The sequence below is a fragment of the Scardinius erythrophthalmus genome (assembly GCF_964197995.2).
Source record: "Scardinius erythrophthalmus genome assembly, chromosome: 3".
Classification (NCBI taxonomy): Eukaryota; Metazoa; Chordata; class Actinopteri; order Cypriniformes; family Leuciscidae; genus Scardinius; species Scardinius erythrophthalmus.
The window spans coordinates 30229043-30247317 of NC_138223.1; the positions used below are offsets into that span (position 1 = coordinate 30229043).

Genomic DNA, 18275 nt, shown 5'->3' on the forward strand with positions numbered 1-18275 from the left:
CAAAGCAGGTTTATCTAAAAGGTTGTTACTCAAGGATGAAGCAGTACCTACTGTTCATGGTCCAGCTTCACACCCTGAATTGGTAACAAGCGCATTTGTAAAGGCGATTTTCAATAATTTACTAAATATAAAGTGTGATACATCATCATTTACAAAATATAGTGCAATTTTCAATCATTAACAAAATATAAAGTGTGGTACATCACACTTTATATTTTCTAAATGATTGAAAATCGCCTTTACAAATGTGCTTGTTAACAATTTCCACAGCTAAAGTTACCACTAATGTGTCTGTGATTATATTCTCAGTTTTCTGTATAGATAATAGACTAAAAATGGAATGTTAGTTAGTTGTTGTTAGTTGCCAGTCAGACTCACCAGAGCTGCATAGTGTTGGTACTCAACCATCATTCTCAAAGTTGTTCTCTCTCCTTCATCATCAGTGTCCGACCCAGGTTCACACATAGGACTGAACAGTGAACACCTGTATTTACTTTGTCAGTCATATTGACAAAGGAAATACTTTGAATTGACATATCACCTCTCCTGGTTTGTTATTGACGCAGCAGGATCGACACAAGCTGTAAAGGTCACTCCCTCTTCAGGAAAGGGGACGGGGAGCAGCAGCTCATTTGCATTTAAAGAAACCCACACGAAAACAATGTGTGTTTTTGCTCACACCCAAATAGAGGCAAATTGGACAAGCTATAACCGGTGGGGTATTTTGAGCTGAAATTTAACACAGACATTCTGGGAACACAAGAATAGTACATCTTGTGAAAAGGGCCATTAGATCCCTTTAACTTAAACGGACTTATGTGGCTGACTTATGTGGACTTTTTTTTAGGCTGTTACACATGGATCCAATATACGGTTACACGTGTGCATTCTTTCTCAACTGTTTGCATTCACTAACTTAAGACTGTTTACATGAATACTAGCCAAGACTGCATATTTGACAACATAAGTTGCCAACGAGAACTCAATTCAAGATCTCCGAGCGTCCGAGAGGTGGCTTTTTGTGCACACGACACAAGCATTGAGTTCTTTTCCTCATCTTATTGTGCTTAACTTTTTTAACACTGTCCTATTGTTCGTAATTGCATGTTTGTTCTTGTTTTTGACAACAAAGATAAAGTACAACAAAAATAATCATCCACTCCTAGTTTGAGGTGCTTTTGTTTATCTGGATGTTCTTGGTGTTAAGTTTTTTAGGTTGACATAACTTCAAGCACTGCACATTTTGAATGTCTCCCTTGTTTAACACAGCTAATCAACTGTGAGATCAACTAGTACTGCATGACCTGAGTTGGGTGTGTCTAGGGAGACATCCTAAATGTGCAGTGCTGGGAGGCTCCAGAAACAGTATGAAAACCCCTGGTTTACACTAGGCCTTCTGCAATAGTCTGTGTTAACAGTGTTACACTGTGTTCAGCCGCAACACCAGTTACATCACATGCTCTCTAGGGGTGTCGAAATGAATCGTTTCTACGATGCATCGCAGTGCAAACGAGGACGATTCGGTATCGGTTAAGTAATAGACTATAACCGATTATAAAGTACTGACGCTTTTCTGACGTCATTTGTCACGGTAGCATACAATGGCAGAGGGAGGCGAGCGCGAGTAATTAAAAATGCTCCAACTACTTTAAAAGCCGTCATCTGGGCAGATTTCGGCCTTTATGAACAACCTGGTAAGCACAACCTGGAGAAGACACACGCTGTGTGTAAATTATGTCACGCACAAATAAAATATGCAGGGGGCAATACCACTAACTTGAGAAACCACGTCAGCCGTTTTCACTCCGAGCTGTTAATGCCTGTCAGTGCCAAGGTGGATCAAGCTCAGCCAAAAATAGATCAAATGATATCAACGTTGCCGCCCAACTCGGAGAGAGGGCAGAGAATTACCAGAACAGTGGCAGCTTTTATTGCAAAGGATATATGGCCCTTTTCTGTAGTGGAAAAACCCCAGGTTTCGACACCTGTTGAATACACTGGAGCCGCGATGAAGAGCTTCCCTCTCGCAGCCACTTTTCAGAAAAGATCATCCTGGAACTCTACCACGAAACCAAAGCCCAGGTATGGCGTCAATGAGCCAAGCTCATCGAGTTGCAATAACTTGATTCCTGGACTTCGGTTGCGACAGAGTCGTATGTGACAATAACGGCACATTACATTAGCGAGGACTGGGAGATTTTGTGTCATGTGCTGCAAACGAGAGCTGTTTATGAGTCTTTCACAGGTGTTCATCTGGCAGAGCCACTGTCTCATGTCATGGATGAATGGCAGCTATCACATAAGGATGTAGTGCTTGTGACAGATAATGCGTCGAACATGATCGCTGCAGCTCAATTCGGAACATTCCCTCACGTAAAATGCTTCACCCATACGCTGACTCTGGCGTCCCAGTGCGCGCTAAAGTGGCCGCACTCTCCAGGCTTTTGGGCAGAATCCGACGAATATCAACATTCTTCCATCGCAGCACCACAGCAACCCACTGTCTGAAAGTGAAACAGCAATGTCTTGGGCTGAGAAATCATAAGCTAATAACTGATGTTGCAACAAGGTGGAGCAGCGCATCAACATGGTCGAGAGGTTCTTGGAACAACAACCTGCAATTTGTGCCACCTTGCTGTCACCAGAAGTCAGAATAAGGAGAGACAGACTCTTACTGAAACAGATGTGACAAATGCAGAGGATGCTGTGAGGGCATTAAAGCCAATGAAGGATGCAACAACACTGATGTCAGAAGAGCGCAATCCGACAGTTTCTCTCATTGCTCCTCTAAATGCGCAACTCCTTCAGAATATGTCAGACACCAACGGAGACTCACACATGATCCATGAGATCAAGAATGCAATCAGAACAGATCTCCTGAAGAGGTACAACTGAAGAGGATCCTTCATACAGCCTCTGCCCTGGATCCCCGATTTAAGGGAATGCCTTTTCTCACAGAAGAGGAGAGATTGGACGTATACAGAGAACTGACAGTTATTAAATAATAACAGCAAAATGAAGCAAATGCTTCTCAAAACGCCATCTCATTCACCAAATGAATGAGAAGGGTTTTTAGTCTAAATAAAGGGCTAGTAGAATTGTAAAATGAGTCGATGTGATTGATCACTTAATTAAATTACTTATTTAATAATAAAATATAACGACTACTAAAACGTGTCACCAGCGCCGCCTCAGATGCGTCACACTACACGCGACCAAGCGACGCGATACCATTCATTTTCAATGAGGAGCGGGCGACTTCCGGCGACACGCGCGGTCGCGACCGTTGGCGACTGGATAGGGCGTGTCTGGCGACGCGACAAAGTTGAGAAATGTTTAACTTTATGCAAATGAAGAGCGACTTTCGCGAGCGACAACCAATAGGAGTGAAGTCAGTGGAGCCGTCACTCTTCAGTGCAGCGTCTGACCGAGGCAAGATGAATGAGAAGTTTATTTTAGCAGTCAGAAACTGTCCAATAATTTATGATATGTCTCTGTGTACATACAGTAGTACTCGTCGTGCTGACTCCGAGCCCGAATGGTTTTGTGAACTCAGAAAGACCAGTATTTGCCCTTTTTCTGCAGTTAAATAGCCGCGATAGCACAGGGCACTCACTGTTTCTCATTCATCTTTAATATTATGCATTTTATGTACTGATCCCATTTATATTTAGACTTTTCCTTCCAAAATGTTAGCTTGTAGCGGCAAGAAAACAGATTTGTTGTCTACAACACGTAACATCCGTGAATGGCACTCACAAACATTACCTAGGCAACCAGAAGTGAGAACGCCCACTAACGACCTCATCGCCAGCCACTGGCGACATGCAGCGATAAAGTCGCTTGTAGTGTGAACGGGGCTTTAGTCAGAATGTGTAAACTCCTGTTGTGGACGCGCTCTTCCTGTGTACGCGCTGAAACATGGCAACTAAACCCAATGAAATCACAACGATTTATTATTATAGTGTTCTCATTATATTGTTATGTATATAACTCTAGCGTTTTAACGTAAAATTGTCCCAAACGTAACTCAACTCGTGTCTGCTTTACGTATTTCGCGGTTGAGCAGCATGCATGCGCATGACCTTGCTTAATCGACGATCGATAAGTTTGATCGATTTAAAATATTATCGACAATTAATTAATCCTAGTTCAGTTAGAGAACAGACACTACAAATAAAATCTGAACCCGTCAGCTCAATTCAGCATGAGCCTAAAGAGAGTCGCAGCACAGATCAGCAGAAGTCAGATTTGTTAATAAAAGTTCTATGTTTAATAGAAGTGAGTTTATTGTACTGTTATGTTGTGTTTTTCATTAAGAATAATGATGAACCCACTATTCAAGCAAATGCCGCCCTCGAATTGCCGCTAATCGGAAACTAAAATGCGCACAGGCATTCATACCGGTGCGTGTCCAGTGGCGCAGAGTAAGCATTTTCAATTAATTCCAATGAAAGTTGAGCTTGAAGCGGGAAGCTCAACTTCCATAGGAATAAACTGAAAACGCTTGCTCTGCTCCGCGCCAGTGGACACGCACCATAAGCCTTTTAAAAAGAGGGAAAAACTACAATGTCTCCTCAACGGTCAAGTGAGTTTTCAAAAACAAATACTTCTCAGTTCAGCATAGACGTGTTGCAGCCTTGGAACGGCTGCAGTGGTATTCCACAAAATGATCATATCTCTAACGCATTCATGGAATTAATACTGAAACTGAGGCCAGAGGGTTGAGAATGATGTCATGCTCTTCTGACAAAAAAAAATATTGTGCTTAATAAACTTGGAGACGTTTAAGCCAAAAGAGGCCTTAGGGGAGGAAAAGAAAGAAAGGGTGAGCGAAGAAGAGGGTAAGAAGAGAGGCCTGGAAAAGATCAGTGAGTGGAACAGGAAAGATTGGACAAAGAGATGGTTGTGTAAACACAGTCCTGCTCGTAATTTAGTTTGATGGTTAACTGTGCCCTCAGTGTCACATCAGAGCTGTTTATGAAGAAGATGCAAGTCTGTTTTGTTGTGCTGCTTGTGGTCCTAATATGAAAGAGGAAACATTATAAATGAAACTTGCATTACAACAACAGATCATGTATAAAAAAAATGATGTATAGTTGCCAGTACATGTCAAGATTTTCTTGCAATTTTGCTTACTTTTCATACACAAGTTAAACACATTCTAACCCAGATGTGCAAGCAACAAAAAACAATTGATTTGATTAAATATTTTATTGATATTTTATTTTTATTTAGTTTATAATAGGCTATTGAGTTTGCAATGCCTATTTATTTAGTCTATATTAGTAAATGCTAATAAATTGAACACTTAAGTTTAATATACAATGATCATAATGCGAGGCAAGCACATCACATTATATAAGTACATTGTATATTTTTTCAGCAGCATTCAGTATAGGATTTGACTAATAGACTCATAGATAGGCTATTTCAAATTGATTTCATACATAATTTTTTGACTGTCCTCTAGGGTTTGTTAGACTAGTTCAGTCTGTTACAATATTTCAGTTTTAAAATGAATCGTAGTGCACATCCCTAACAAATACACAGCTTAGCAAACATTGGCTACATCTATTTTTAATAACACTGAACTAATTTTGTAAAGATTTTTTTTTGGGCAATGAATGAAATTTTACAATTTTCATTTTCTCGCCATGTCTGCCATCTTGAATTAATTCATGAATAATAAAAAGTAGGAAACAATACTACAGTTGTAACTGGTGCAGACAAAACATGGTGATTTAAACTCTTCTAACTTTTAGTTATGCATAAATGAGAGTTAATATAATTGTACTTTAACTTGGGCTTCAAATATGTAGGCATTCTATGTATTCAAAGAAACACAGGTTGTTATTAGGGGTGTAACAATACATCGATATGGATCAAACGTCGTCTAACATTACAATGCATTGATGCCTCACATAAAATATCAATATACAGTACCTTTATTTTGGCACTATGAAACCGACAAGCAGCAACCTTTTTGTTTGTGAACACAACCCGAAAAGTCTGTTTTAGCGAATCAGCGCGCAGCAGTTTTCAGGTCAAGTGACAAGGCTGTTAACTTAGTCACTTCGAAAAGATGTGCTAGCTAAGAGGAGTTTCATTATTCGTCAAAGCTGACTAAAATGGATCGAGGATAGATCATTTCAACAAACTTGATGAACCTGTGAAATCTTCTTGGGGGCATTAAAGGAAAATAAAAGCTGAAACTTTTTCACGGAACCTTGCTAAAGCAGCACGTTACAGTGGTGAGGGAAAAGCTCCCTGTATTGCGTGACAACAAAGTTTGTCAGGCGTCTATGTCGGTGGAGGAGATTAACGTTACAAAGATTGTAACTGTTTTAACTGAGTGTTTTATATCATAGAAATTACTTGGGATTGTTTAACTCTGAAACATGAAATGTGCAGTTATCTGCTTTTAACAACAACAACAACAAAAACTTTTATAAAAAACAATGAACTTTAATTTTGTAAGTTACCTGTATTTTTTGAGTTATTATTACTTAATCAAAACAACCCAGCTGCAGTTTGATTGATATTACTTGAAATGCACAAGAAAAAAAAAACATGATTTATGAAAAATCCCCAAGCACGGAACGGAGCGTTTTTTGCAAATGAACTCTTCTGTTGTAAATGTCCCAACTGGGAGAGGGTGTGCAATTTTCAATTAGTTTAATTAAACAATCATATTATATATTAAGGTTGTATTTGTGAGTTAATAAACGTAACTGGATGTGTAAACTTGGCACATAATATCTAAATATCGATATAGCCCTGAATCGAATCGAATCGTAATCGTATCGCTGAATTTTTTGAGGTATCAGCAAATATCGTATCGCTGGCTAAGAGAATCGATATCGATTTACACCCCTATATCAGTCTGGACACTTTACATCGTTTCATTCTTCCTATATTCTACTCCCTCAATATATTGTTGAAATTTCAGAACCATTGATCAGAAGCCAAACATTTTGAGGCTGTGTGAACCTGAAGAATAAGTCATGTCCCTCGTCTTCATTTGTTCAGAATTGTCTTGACCTGAAACCCATCGCTATTGCCATAAACCTATCTCCGTTCATTTTTACTGTCATACCCCACATTCCATACATAACCCCTTCACCCTTGAGACTTGGGTGCTCTTTTAACTTGCACTCGCAATTTAGTCTGATAAATGTATCTGTTTCTTTCTGTCCTTTTTTGCAGTTAGAGGAAACTGAAACTCAATTATTTATGTGATAGATGGCTAGTAATAGTAATAGATGAGCCTCTTGCATTCATAAGGGAGATCTTGGCCATTTCCAGTATTTCTCCCGGCATGCCTTAAAAGGACTTTGTTGAGAGCACTGGGGAATGTCTGTGCTGAACACAGATTGTGCTAGTATTTATTCAGACCCATTATTATTAATCTTCCAGGAGTTTCATTCTCATGGCCAAACGGCGACTCTTATCTTTTTTGTGCAGGTGCTAATAGTAATGTATTCATCTGCAGGGCCTGAAGTTCGGCGCGGGTATTGCGCATAGTTGTACACATTCCTGCGGGTTTCGAGATTATAAGTGGGATATTCCCGCAAAAATGTATGCACTGTACAGTGCATTCCCAGCTGAGGTTCGGACAATAATTTTTTGGAACAGTTATATACATTTCCATCGAGGCAGCCGTTGTGCTTTGTAAAATAAAAAATCCTAAACACTCAAAATAGTCATCAAAGTGAACTGGAGATCAGATATTTATCAGGCTATTTTTATGTATTTTTTATTTTTATTTTTTTATTTTATTTAAAAAATAAATTACTATCTTTTACATTTAGAGACCTACAGTACATGTATGCCACATGGGACTGAGAAAACATATTGGGGGTGCAGGGTTTACCTCTTAAAGTGCCCCTACTATGGATTTTTGAAAATGACCTTTCATGTATTGTGTAACATAGCTCTAAGTGAATGAAAACATCCTGCAAAGTTTTAAATCTGAAAGTGCACCATATATAAAGTTATTGTCTTTCAAAAGTAAGAGTCGACTCCGAGTCAATGAAATTAATAATTTTTCAAACGAGTCATAAGCCGTTTCGTTGTGACGTCAAGACGAAACATTAGCATATTGCCCGCTCACTTATTGCGCGTGCAGACACCAGGGAAAACTTGAATCCCCTCAAACCTGCTGTTGATTCCTGTGGACACTGGATAGCATCATGTCGAGAAGACGCTGTGCTCTACAATGTGAAGCTAAAGCCCTTTTTTTTTTTTCACTGCCCAAGGACGAGCATGTGAAGATTCAGTGGTTAAAATTCATCTTTACCATGAGACCACTGCAGTATAATCCTAAACTTTTGCTGTGTTCTCTTTAATTTACTTAAGACTGCTTCTCAAATCTCGGAGTTCAATGCAGGATTCGCAAACCGCTTGCTCTTGAAAGAATGTGTTCAAAATACTTAGTTTTGAGTTTTATATTGTGTTGGTCTCCTGCTAACTGGTTAACTCACATTATTACTGTCTTAATGAAATACTTCTGCTAATCAGTTGAGGGCCACTATTAACGTTACCTAAAACTGTGTCTATTAATGCAGATTGTCTGTCGTTCTCACTTCTTTGAGGAAAGATTAAGCATGGAGCAAGATTTGTTTTACCAACGCTTGTTTCATCAGTCATTCACACTAGAGCTTGGCTAATGTATACACTGTGTTTCCACATGTTCACCGCAATAAATTAGAAAAACACTCTGGTAAATGGTAAATAAATGAGTACTAGTAAAATAATCGGTTTGTTGATGGACATGCACTTGATAATGCTGATGGTGAGGAATTACAGTTGCAACATCTCATAATGTCCCTCAAACTGAGTAACGTTAGTGTATCACTGAGAAACATCCTGCTCGAGTTGTCCTTGCGATGGAGGTTCAGGTTGAATAACTAGTTCTTCCATTGTAACATCATCGGACTCGCGCTTGGATTGATATGGTAAAATCGACGTCATTGGTCGTTACTGTGTTTAGTTTACGGTGCAGGAAGCCTCAGGACACGCAGAGCTGACTTTATGGCAATGGGTCTTCGATGCGCGCTGTACACGATAGACCATTCACAACAGACTGAGCTGTCTGGCCAATCAGAGCAGAGTAGCTCACGGAAAGGAGGGATTTAGAGAGAGTGATTCATCTGACGAGTCGACGAGAAAATTAAACAGTTTTTTTACCTTTGATGCATGTAAACCTGTTGAAGGAGACTCCAAAACAACATTAGGAAACTTTAAAATGGCATAATAGGGGCACTTTAAGAAAAGCATGGGCCATTTGTATATTTTGCTCAAAACTACTAAAAACAAACAACGTGGGCTACATAATCTAATAATCAAAACTCTCATCATCATGAGTAGTAATTTCAGATGTTGTTGTCTTCCCTTGCCATCTCTAATTCATTTTTTTCTAATTATAACATTGTTTATTATGAAATGCTCTTAAAGGAGAACTCCGGTCAATTTTAACATTGAGCTCATTTTATTGTAAATTTGGAGTGCTGTCAATACAGAGAACAACGACAAAAATCGGTGTTGCCTACACCGTGTTATCCTCTTTTTAAAATTTGCACCCTGTTGACTTCAATGGGGCAAGTACTAAACCTGCTTTTAGCCTCTTAACATCCTTGATGTGTCATTACAAGTGCACAGCTAATGTGAGTGATTCCTTCAGAGTGAACACGGGTGAATCTGACTGCAGTAGATGTGAAAGATATGAATAAAAATGATGTTTATTCAGCCAGCGCACATACCTGTATTTTCTTCCTGTTTTCGGTCGAAGTCCATAGTAATCGATTGTCGAGTTCACGCGCGTGATCATAGGTAACTAAACCTATGCGTGTGAACTCGACAATCGATTACTATGGACTTCGACCGAAACCAGGAAGAAAATACAGGTATGTGACTGATAAAAATCATTGTATTTGCTGCATTTTCATTTTCTGCAGTGTTTTTAGCAAAATTATCTATTTTTCTGCTCACCATGTTTCTGCTGTTGTTAAAATAACTGCATCAGCTGCCGCTCTTAATGCGGCCCTTTACGTTTTTATCGGGAGAAAGCTTGAATGAAGCATGTTTTGCTTTAGATGAAAATATTAGATGATGTTGTGCCAAAAGATCATTACCATAAACGACCCTGAGCGTATGTTGTTTGAACCGCTCTGTTGTTTTGATGCGCTGCTCACTTTAAACTGTAGAAACGGTAAAATTGCGCAATTATGTCGCTTGTGTGTCGGGACAGTTTTAAGAATTTTCTGAAGTGGATGTAAACATTTAAGTAAGAAAATGCATGTGTATCAGTATGTTAGATCCATGCATTCGGTCTAGGGGTGGGCGATATACCGGTAGGCAGGGTTGCCAACTTTGGGACTTTGGCTGGAGTGAGACTCTATAAAACATCAGTGCGTGCGCAACCCTAACCCTAATTTAAAAAATGTCAGTCCTTGTTTACTTAGTATAAACCCTGATTTATAAAAAAAAAAAAGGAAAAAAAAAAAAAATAGAATGGAAAAGTCTTTTTTCAACATGTACAATTAATTTATTGATTGCACTATAAAAAAAATAAAGATAGAGGTGATTAAATAACAAACATGTAAAACAACAACATCAAAACATTAAAAAATCTATTAAAAAAAAGGGACACATAATAGTTACTCCACCTCCCCAGAAAACCACAACACAAGTTTCACACATTAGGCCTGTTGTTGCCTATGCCACAGTTGCAGAGTTGGCCTGCTTCAATCACTACTTCTGCAGGAGGCTCGTATCTGAAGCAGGGTTCAATCCGTTCATGAACGTTCATTGCGTCTGTCACGTGACAAATGAACGAAAGACTCGGTAAAGTAAGTATTTATGTTCCCTGTAAATTATTTTTGACTGCATTATAATGATTTCTTAATTCAGAATATGATAAAGATTGCGTAGGTGGATGTGTTCGGGTTATTTGGCTGTTAAAAGTATAACATTTAAAGCCCCTTAAATGAACGAAATGACTCGAAAAAAGATTCGTTCATTTTAATGAACGAGATCGAACAAGCGAGTCAGTAAAATGATCCGAACTTCCCATCACTCACAGGGTGCCATCAAGTGACAGTCTGTTCCTGGTGTCAGTCTTGTTTAGGCCAATAACTGAAAAGATTCGCTCAGCATCCGCATTTGAGTGTGGCAGGCTCAATACAATCTGGGCAACCTTTGATCATTTGGGGAATTTTAAAATGCCACTTGCCCGATTTGCCAAAACGTAATTTGTACCATGAGCCTATTTTTATTGAGCAATTAGCTAGCCCACATAACGCACGTCAGACAACGTTCGCAACTATAGTTGAAGTCTGTACTCTCGGCACACAGACTGATTAGTCAAGGCTACGTCTGTAGTGAAAGGCACACCATTTTATTATCTGCTTACCTTGATTGTCATCCAAACTTTCAAACGCGCATCAGTGGCTCCCACTCTATGCTCTGAACTCTCTCTGAACTTCTCACACGCAACTGACGTATCAGGTGCAAGGTTGTCAGCGAATCATCGATCGTTGAGAACGTTGTAGGCAGATGTTACAGCTGTGGGCCTTAAACTCCTCTCCTGTCATTAATACACTGTGGTCTAGTCATCAACAGAAAATTAACGGATTGAGAGGGGAGAAAAATGGATTTTGGCGTGACATTTCTTGCGTGTGCGTGAGAGCGTGAGATTGATGCTGAAAGCTGAGTGTCACGCCAGATGCGTGAGAGTTGGCAACCCTGGGTAGCCACAATTAACCGGTAGAGATTTTGGACTATCGTCTCTATTACAGTTACGCTCAAGTGACGTTGCTGTGCTACACAGTCACGAAAGCTTATAGTTTGCATGTGTTTTTAAAGATTCAATATGTAATTTTTCACTGCCAGAGGTCACATTTTCAAAACAATAACAAAGGCTAAGCTTGATGACACCATGAGAGAGTGAAACGATGGGTGATGCCGTTTTCACCATACAGTGATGTATGGTATAATTCATATAATTCACGAATCATGTTCACAGGTGAGGTAATAAATAGTTTTTGAATTACCTATACATTTGATCACACTATGTTATGTCATCGTAATGAATTAGCTGGAAAGAACATGAAATATAATGCTATATTAGCCTGTTACTGACATGTGACTATTTGTCAAATGAATTGGGGGGTTAATGCTGCGCAGGTTTACACGTTTAAAACAATCGTACTAAGTAAAGTTTTAAATTAAAAAGTAAATTTGAACGAAATCACAGTATTTGCAAGTAATGGCTAAATATTTTTGTGCAACACGTACTGTATTTAATTTCACTGCCATTGGTCACCAGACTTGATAAAAAGCGTTACTGAAGTACAAAGAAAGTGCAATATAATTGTGTACAATATTTGCTTGCCTGTCTATTAAAAACACATGCTAGAGCAGAGTCTCTGTCATGTCCAAGTTTGTCGCGAAGCTCTCTCCATCCTGAGAACGCTAAGCCGATATTGATCCTTGTTTTATTTCTCTGTTTTTCCCAAAGGTGCTTGCCTTAGGTGATCTACGTTTATGTTTTTTGGGATTTTCTTTACTCGCAATCAACAATCGTGAACCTGACCATGATGACTGAACTACACAACAGCGGCGTGCAAGATCCTCATTGGTGGCTTGCGTATAGCGACTCATTGAAACGCCCACTAATGAGGAATCTATGTATATATATATATATATATATATGGTTTCTACAAGCGGAAACCGAGGATAGCGCAGATATTACATCATTGATAGGCGTCAATGACAAGGGACGAGCCATTATTTAAAACTGGAATTTCTATGGATTTACAAATCCTTGGCAACTTTTGGGATAATGTAAGTGCACAACTGCATGAAATGTATCACACTGTGAAAGTGTTTTTTGAGTATTTTATTACAAAAATCTTACATATTGTACCTTTGAGTATTACGTAAAAAAAAGTGATTTTAAATCGTTGAAGTGCAGTAAGCAGTGAAAGAAAACTCAATTCGCTAAATTCGCATTCTGTCAGAGAGACTTTCTCAGGGCTGTCTGAGACATAAACAGTCATTATGTCTTAAGTAAACAGTTCTGAAAAAGAAAACGCACAAGTATATTGGATCCGTGCAGACGGTCTTAAAGTGACAGCATCTAAATTTACTTGCTGTCATTATTAATGTTAATCGAACAACAAAAAAGAGAAAAACTCTCACTGTTCTTGACTGAATCACTTTTGTGACTTTATTAAGAATAGCCTACACATTTAATTTACACAGTGAAGACTATGCAGTGTACAGTGCAATTTGAATATTTTATACAAATGTATTTTTTTTTTTTTTTATGTAGGTCCATTTCATTTGTGCTTTTGGTCTATTGTAGTTTGTTTTCCCATATGCTTGTAATTAGTTTCTTTGTTCTTTCTTTATCACTGTTTACTTGTCTTCAGTAAGCTTGAGAGTTTTTTTTTTTTTTTTTAGGCTAGTATTAGTTTATGATATTTGAAAATGGTGACAAGAATAATGAAATATCAACGGTATCAAACATTTTAATATCATAAAAACCTTATTTTAAATAGGGGCTGCACAGACTAGATGATTTGTCGAGTTAATTAGTCATAAGTTAATCGTCATTCTAAACTTATGTGCTGCATTGTAACGCACACACATGTACCTCACACATTACGCGCATATCGCGCTCACAAACATTCAGTAGCGCAGAAATGTATTGTCAACACTGTTCTGTCATTTATCAATAAAATAGCTTAGAAACTGAAAAGTTCTAGCATATATTTCTTAGTTAAAACCCACAGCTTATCTATTAGTAGAGAGACACTGCCAGGTAGAATTAATTCACACGCAATCACAAACAATCTCACAAATGCATTCATATAGGCTAAATGTAATCTTTACTGTGCAACTTTATCTGTATTTGATTTAGAACAAGCTGGAATCTGTGAGAAATATAAAGACTCAAAGACAAAAAAACGGATAAAAATAAGCTGTTATGTAGGATCGCTGTGTCATATGCCATAGCTGTGCACAAGGCAACCTGCGTTCCATTCTCAGCTCGAGGTTCAGGCTAATTTATTCATTAATAACTTCAGCAGCGTTATAGTCGACGTCGACTCGACTTTCATCACATAAATGTCGACTTTAAAATGCCTGAAATAACTATATTGTGATATACTGTATATCGTTATAGTGAAATAAAATTAGCCTACTCATGTCGTAATATGCATGCACCCCTAATTCGGTCTTAAAGTAACAGTAGCTGTGTCATCAATGGTAATCAAAACAACAAAAGAAACATTTTTATAAGGATTAATCTATATTATACTGTAAAGACTTTGCAGAGTTATTTTATATTTGATTAATCAATTTTTGTATGTTTTCCTGAATACTACTGTTAGACGTATACCTGAAAAAAGTACAGCTCTGATTAATTCATTTTTTATCTTTATTCTATTGTATTTGTGCTACTATATTTGTGCTTCTTGCTTTATTACTGACTATTTACTTGTCAGTTCACTTGTAAATTCAGTTCAAAGTTTGAAATCAAGCTTTCTTGTGCTGTCTGTTAGCTATTGCAACAAAATTATCCCATTGTAAAAACACAAGTACATTGAATGAGCAAATATTTAGTTGAGATAATTGTAATTTCTTTTTAAAACTTTGTATAAAAACTCCCCTGACTCCCCTCCCCAACTCAAATAAAAACAAAATCTCCCGATAAGAGTCACCTAAGGGGAGAATTCCCCCCATTTTCCAAAAGGAAATTCAGACCCTGTCAGCAATGAAAGCAAAACTGTTGTGATTGTTAAGAATGTTAAATATTCATTCATAAATATGCAAAATTAGAAATTGTTTAAATGTGATTTGTGTAATGATTTTTAGAAATGTTGTAAGGAATGAGTTGGTTTTATCTGGCTTGGCTTCTTTGTCTCAAGGAAGAAGATAAAGATTGACATGACAGGGCTTGACGCTTATTGTTTTTCCCAAGTAGCTCATGTGCTCCTAAGTTGAAAAATGTAGGACTGTGTGTAGAAATTTTAGGGGTGCAATGAAAAATGAGCAAATAAGTGTTTTTTACTTAATAAAGAGATACAACAAGTAATTTACAAGCAAAATCATTTAATTTATAAAATACAAATCAGATTATATATATATAACACACTGTAATAAACAGATTTTGCCATACATTTTAGTATTATTGAGATGAATTGTTAATAATTTGATTTTGAATTTATTCTTTATAGGCTAATTTATTTTTTTATTTTTTATTTTTATTTATTTTTACTATAGCAGCCCGACCATGAATATTGACTCTGTTTATTGACTCTTAATATTGTCTTCAGCGTTTAAGCTTTTAAACAAAGATTCCTTTGTATAGCCTACTTAAAGTTTAGGCCTAGCTAAAATAGGAAGGCCTTAACTATAATAACACTGATACTAGTAAAATCTATATGGAAAGAGCATGTGATGTAATGATCTGCATATCTGCTAGGGCTGGGCGATATGGAGCAAAAAATATATCTCGATATATTTTGCTATATCTCGATATACGATATATATCTCGATATCTTTACAGGAAAAATAACCCCCCGAAAACTACTGCAAAAACAAATATGCCAAATACCACAAAGTCTTTTTTTATTGAAGTGCAAATAGGTAGGCAGTTCATGTAGGAACAAAGTGCTTCTGCGACATTTAAAAAAAAAAATAATCCCTGTATACAAAAATAATAATTTAACTGTAAAATAAAGGAAGAAATAATACATATTGCACTATTTTTAATAAACCTGTATAGAAATATCATTACTAATTTTGGCAAATAAATAAAAAAAAAATGCCACATATCCCCCCAAAACTGCACAACTGTAGAGTAAAACATTAATTAAAAAAAAAGTGATAAAAATGCATCTAAAAATTGACATGATTGTTACAAAATCACACTGTCTGGGGCCTCTGGGGAACTCAGAACAACTGCTAGCATAAAGTTTAAGGTAAAAATAACTGCCATTAAATTACAGTATCTTACTACTATGCAATTAGATAAACTGTTCATTCATTACATCACTTTACCTCTGTCTTTATCCACCTTTATCCTCTTCTCTTCTTTTTGACACTGTATATAGCAGAATAGGTAACTTAGGCTAATGCTAATTTATAATGTGTCATGTAAATTCGGCCATCCGTCACAATCAGGAAACTTTCACCGTGTCTAGACCTGGCGCGAGCTGCCAGGCCCGTTTCTACAGGGGAGCATGTTAAGTGTGAGTGTTTTTATCGCCCTCAAACAAAAGCAATGCGGCGAGAGGCGACGCTACACAAAAAATTACCAACAACAACTGATCGCGCGCGCGCGCTGTTTCTGACGCACTTCAAGCACTCGCTGGGCGGGGAAAGATTGATGTGCCTGACCGAACTCGGGGGACTTGGTTGAATGAGACAACACGCGAGGGGAGGGGGAACAAAAAAAGCAAGGAGGCGGAGGAGGGCGAGGGCGAGCGCGAGCACAACACAGAGAAGGCAAACAAGCAAATTGGCGAAATCAGAATTAAATATAAACAATATATCGATATATACGATATGTCAAAATCCATATCGAGTTTAAAAAATATCTCGATATATCGTAAATATCGAGATATCGCCCACCCCTAATATCTGCATTTTCTTTTTTTCTTTTTTTTATTCGAGAGAGTGGTCAAAAGAATTCTAGCAATTCTCTTTTTTACCTGTCAACATCACCAAACTACTTTACGCTACTAGTGTATCTACAGATGTGACAGCCAACGAGGATTATCTCTGATGTAGTGAAACACAGCAAGTAACAGTTTCAACATCGTAAAATGCATTAAGGGAGTGTAGCCGCATTATATATAATCAAAACGTATTTTTTTATAGAACATATTTTGATTACAAGCATCTCATCTACACCATTCAGATGATTCTTAACAAAAACACATTTTATTTCTTAAAGGGCACCTATTATGCATAATTCACTCTTTTCATGGTGTTTGAACATAAATGTGTGTTGGCAGTGTGTGTACACAACCACCCTATAATGGTAAAAATCCACCCAGTGCTTTTGTTTAATCCCCATAAATCATTCAGTGTCTCAGAACAAGCCATTTTCAGATTCTGGGCAATTTGACGTCCTTTTGCACAAGCCCCTCCCACGACTGTTGATTGACACTGCCATATTAGCATAAACCCGCCCTGAGTGAGCTGTACACAGTCCGCCATTGTTTCGACGCCGGAGCAGAAGCGATTTAAGTGTTTTGAACATAGCAGTCGTCATTTACTCCCGACATCTGAGCTGCTGAAGAGGGGATTACTTTTGTTTTTGAAGGGAATGAGCCCCCAATCTACCTAAATGTGTTTGTTTGTGCAAATCATTTTACACCAGACTGCTTTGAACGAAGGTCCGTACAAAGTAGGCTTTGCAAAAAAAGGTTATTACTCGAGGATGGATCTGTACCAACTGTTGTGTTTGTGCTCCAGCTTACAGTCTCCGGAGTGATACTGGTCACGGCAGTAATGAAACGGACAGCATGCACTTTATTACAGTTCATCAGAGTTGTTTTACGGATATAACGTTTACCAGTTTAAATAAACCTAAAATTCTCGGGACAGCAGCATGTGTCCAAATTTTAATCTTAACCGTTCTATTTCATCAGAAACGATCGGTAAACAGGGCTTTAAGTGTAAAATACCGAACTTGTCCTTTAAACATAAAACTCATCAGTATATTTTTGGCCATCATTCGGACGAGGTCCGCTACAACAGGCTTGTACTAATAGTGGATACAAGCAAGATGACAAATAAGTTATAATCGTAATTAAACTAAACTATACCTGCTCTATCACCATACAGCATATATTCTCTGGCTCTGTAGGTATTATTGTCCGACTCCGGTTCGAACTGAACACTGCTAGTACAGTTTCTGTTCTGACATTTCCATTCCGTGAGATGAGATTGTCCTGACACTGAAGCAGAGCTCCTGAAGCACCACCCTCTGTGCCGGGAGCAGCAGCTCATTTGCATTTAAAGGGACACACACAAAAATTTCTCTGCATCAGGTTTCATGAGTCAGTCTTTGAGTAAGTTAGGATCATTGTTTTCCCTTAAATCTCCATAAATACAGTACTAAATTAACTGTACATTCAGTGATCTAGTTGGTTTAGATCTGCAAGAAGCACACTGAGCCTTGCTTCATTCCCTTTTACCCCCTGAGCTAAATCACACATGTGGGTCCAATCAGGACGTCATTGTGAGTGACA

At 37.9% G+C, this 18275-nt stretch overlaps 1 protein-coding gene across 3 annotated transcripts in view; it reads left to right on the forward strand.

Annotated features, from left to right (window-relative positions):
* The window catches only part of arhgap10 (Rho GTPase activating protein 10), an 87777-nt gene that overhangs the window by 5387 nt on the left and 64115 nt on the right, over nucleotides 1-18275 (forward strand). The gene's annotated exons all lie outside the window — the stretch shown is intronic.